The sequence below is a fragment of the Mus caroli genome, unplaced genomic scaffold (genome assembly GCF_978045245.1).
Source record: "Mus caroli unplaced genomic scaffold, Mus_caroli_1 scaffold_2, whole genome shotgun sequence".
NCBI lineage: Eukaryota > Metazoa > Chordata > Mammalia > Rodentia > Muridae > Mus > Mus caroli.
This window is the reverse complement of record NW_028227257.1, coordinates 11692372-11696660: the sequence shown is the minus strand read 5'-3', so window position 1 is coordinate 11696660 and position 4289 is coordinate 11692372. Positions and strand designations below refer to the sequence as shown.

Genomic DNA, 4289 nt, shown 5'->3' with positions numbered 1-4289 from the left:
AAAGGTGACATTTCATTGAGTCTGGCTTACAAGTTCAGAGGTTCAGTCCAGTATCATCAAGGTGGGAGCATGGCAGCATCCAGGCAGGCATGGTGCAGGAGGAGCTGAGAGTTCTACATCTTCATCTGAAGGCTGCTAGCAGAATACTGGCTTCCAGGCAGCTAGGATGAGGGTCTTAAAGCCCACGGTCACAGTGACACACCTACTCCAATAAGGCCACACCTTCTAATAGTGCCAGTCCCTGGGTCGAGTATGTACAAACCACCACAGGTAGGAACAGGTGTAGCACAGGCCATCCTTAGCAAGGTGGCCAGAGAGGCCAGCATTACACCCAGGTTCGTGACCCCAGTGCTTTGGGGTTGGGGTGGGGGAGGGGAACAATTATTTACTCAAGCTTCTCTGGAAAAACATGATGTCAAGGGTGACCGACAGTAAATCTGGACTTGTCCTAGGAAACAATGGGGAGTAGAGACAGGGACAACGGTCAGCTGGCCAAAGGGCTGGGACACAGCAGATCATAAGGAATTTATTAAAAATCTGTGCAGCAAAAGAGGCTTCTGGTCGACTTCAAAGAGATGTTTATTGTGGTGTCTCCAGTACAGGCATCAGAATGAGAAGCTAGAGGCAGCTCGCTGGGCAGTCCGTAGGCTGGAGAACTCTTTAGAAAACCTACACACTCATCCATTCATTTCTTCAGACCTACCATGTGTCTGTGGAGAGTGACATGGCTGCCGCTGCCTCCCGTGACAACCACCACACCACACACAAACGTCACAGAGTTCCGTGCTGGAGCAGCGCTTCCACATCAGGGAGAGGGGTGCCAGGATGCTTCCCGACCTGCGGAAGAGGGAGTGAGATGACGGCTGAGCCTGGCTTCCTTCTGTTCCCCCCTGTTTTTATATTGTCATAGGGAGGGGCTCAAAAGCAACCAACAAAGTGGAGAGGAGATGGAGTCGGGTCCTGGAGAACCATGTGTCTGACTGAGAAAGAACTTGACAACTTCATTAGCAGGAAGGAAAAGCAGAGCCTGGGGCAGAAGGAGGCTTGGCTCGCACAGAACATCTCCAGACCCTTAACGGGTCCAAACAATATTGGCAGGCCAAGGCATCCTAGGATAAAGCTGTAGGAAGGCCCGGCTTTGCTTTCGTGAAAAAATGCAAATGAAAGCCACAGGAAGATCAAGTCCACAGCTCCGTAGGACTGTTGTCCTATGGTGCTGGCTGAGCAAGCACAAGGACCTGCATTCAAATATCCAGAACCTACATTACCAGAAAGTATGGTCATTCCTTGCCTCTAACCCTGATGCCATGGGGAGTCGGGACAGGAGGATCCCTGGGGCTTTCTGGCCACCAACCTAACTCTAGGCTCAGTGAGTGACACTGTCTCAAAGGAAACACAACAGAGGGAGTGAGAGCAGGGCACACAGGTCCTCCTCATCTCTCTGTGAGGTGTGCACAGGCGAAGCTGCACACAAATGCTCCCATACAACACACACACACGCCTGCCCACACATATACGCATATATGCATTCACTCACACATACGCACATGTATATCCCTAAACACACACATACATTATATACTCACAAACACTCACATATACATACACATGCACACACACACACATACATACACACACATAAACACACAGGTGCACACACATTACTAAGCCACATTTCCATGAAAGCTGTAGAGTATGTTTCTGGGTTGCCCAGTTTATCCTCTGGGAGTTGTCTGTTTCTCTGGGACTTGTCTGTTTCTCTCGTGCTTCAAATAAGAACTAGACACAAGAAGGAAGTCTGCAGGATAGGATGGATCATCACACTGAGACCTGGGCCCCCTGGAGAGCATGGCTCTGTCTGTCCTCCTAGGATCTGCTCCTTTTTCACCCCCCAAAACTCACCCCGACAGACTTGGGATACAAAGCCACTGGCTGTGTGAGACCCAAGTCTGAACCTGATGCTACCTCACCACTAGGCAGTGTCAGCTTCCTGATGCTGTCATCAGGGGCCTCAGTGCTCTTCAGCGGAGCCACAGCTGCTTCGGAAACATGTGGGGATGTGAGCAAGAGACGCTGCATTTTCAAAGCACACATTTGGAGGCTGGAGAGATGGCTCAGCAGTTAAAAGTGCTTCCAGCTCTTCCAGAGGACCCAAGTACCATTCCCAGAACCCAGATCAGGAGACTCACTACTGCCTGTAACTCTTTGGGGGGTGGGGGTGGGGAATCTGTACTCACACTTGCACACACACACACACACACGTGTGTGACTTAAAAACAAGACCTTTCTAAAAACCCCACTTACTTAGCCTATGGCAAGCTGAGACCAGAGACTGGACTTGGGACGTCCCATTCAGCAGGACCCTGTTTGGAGTTTGGAAAGGGCTCCCTTCTGCCTGGGATCCTTGAGGCCTGCACAGATGGCGAATGGCCAATGGCCATCTGAGCCCTGTCACTATGATCCCAGTTTCTCCTAGCTCAGCTGGCCATCCTCTCCTGGAGAAGCAAGGCTTTGGCAGGCAATGGTTTGAACCCCTGCTTGCCAGGCCTTCAGGCACCAGCCAGCCGCTTGGTGAACTGCCTAGCCTGCCTCATTTCTTACACAGAACAGAGGCTCAGAGAAGCTGTGTGACTTGCCTAATGCCACACAGCCAGGACCGGACCCTGTGCGATCCACTCTCTGGGCCTGGCAGCAGCAGGAGCTGTTTGTGTAGCTGGGGGTCCGAGGAAGAGAAAGAAAAAGCCAGCAGCCTGCTGCTCCACTTACAGGCAAGGCAGCCACTGAGCACTGTCCCCTCCAGGGCAGGCTGAGGCTGAGGTGGAGGACCAGCAGGCAGCAACTGCTGGGGGACCAGGAACCTAGCTCCTCTGCCTGCCCGGCAGCAGCAACAGCAGCAGCAGTGTCCATGGCTGCCCGCCAGGCCCTGCCTGACGTCAGGCTCTGACCAGACCAGGGACATAATGTGCTGGCGTCAGGACAAAGACTGAGTGCAGCAGAGGCAAGGTGGGGCCATCCAGAGAACCGGGGATGGAGGGGGCAGAAGAGACAGGCTGAGAGGAAGGAACATGGAGATGAGGGAGGCAGAAAGGGTGTGGATAATGGGGTGGGCAGGGAGACAGAGGAAGAATCAGACCGAGACCACAGGCAATACAGCAGAGAAAGCTAGGCAGCCATGGAAAAGAGAGCCAGGGTCAGCATAGGGGACTCTAGTCCTCACACTCTATTTAGCTGTGTCCTGGTGACCGGTGGCTTACCTCTGGGAGCCTGGGAGCATTGCCCAGGCCTGGAGATGACAGTGTCAAAACCTCTCATCTGGTCAAGGGAGAGAGCCCCACTCATGATGCGGAAGGGGGCATTATGGAAAAGGCTTTGGCTGGCCCTGTATACAGCAGGAGGTTAATAAAGTACAGGCTGGAGCCGGGCGTGGTGGTGCACTCCTTTAATCTCAGCACTCCGGAGGCAGAGGCAGGTGGATTTCTGAGTTCAAGGCCAGCCTGGTCTACAAAACGAGTTCCAGGACAGCCAGGGCTACACAGAAAAAACCCTGACTCGAAAAACCAAAAAAAAAAAAATAATAAAATAAAAAATAAAGTACAGGCTGTGGGGAGAGAGGGAGATGACAGTGGCCCCTTGGGAATGAGATGCCTTCTGCAGCCTTGCTGCCCAGCATTGGAGAGCCCTCTTCTGACCATGAGGCTTTAACATGAGGCCGTGGTACAGACCTTCGCCTGGCTGACCTGGTTTGGGACACACAACTCCTTGTTTATGGGCCTAAGAAGGCCATAGTCTCAGGGCCACCACATCACCAAAGCCAAGCAAGGCTAGGCCTGGTCACTTCTGGCCTTCCAGCCACAGCACACTTATACAGCTTAATTATCAAATCCAGGAGGGCTGAGGGCTAAGCTAGCTCCCCGAGGGACCAGCCCTGTGTTCTCTGTGGGTGCAGGGACCCCCAGGGGTCCCAGGGGCACTTAACTCTCTGATGCTTTCACACTGCCCCAGAAGCCTTTGCCCTCGCTTCCTCCTCCTCCTCCTCCTCTTCATCCTCAGAATCGAGCGCCTACCGTATACTAAGCGATCTACTAGTATGCAGTTTTGCAGACAACTGCCCAAGGGGGGAAGCAGAGCCAGTGTCCCCTGAACAGGTAACAGTTCTGCTTTCTGAACAGCTTGAGTATTACCTGTGTCCCACTGTATGCCATGACGATGTCACCACATACATGGCCATCGTTTTGACAGAGCTGATCCCCCTGCCCCCTCCAAAGACCTTTGGTTGTCTGAAAATATCT

At 52.8% G+C, this 4289-nt stretch overlaps 1 long non-coding RNA gene across 1 annotated transcript; it reads right to left on the bottom strand.

Annotated features, from left to right (window-relative positions):
- Positions 1-561: 561 nt before the first annotated feature.
- Positions 562-2886, bottom strand: LOC115030394 (uncharacterized). The gene is made up of 2 exons (XR_003835991.1): positions 2767-2886; positions 562-837 (listed from the first exon to the last, which is right to left on the bottom strand). It is a non-coding gene; the product is annotated as an uncharacterized LOC115030394 (long non-coding RNA).
- Positions 2887-4289: the final 1403 nt, after the last annotated feature.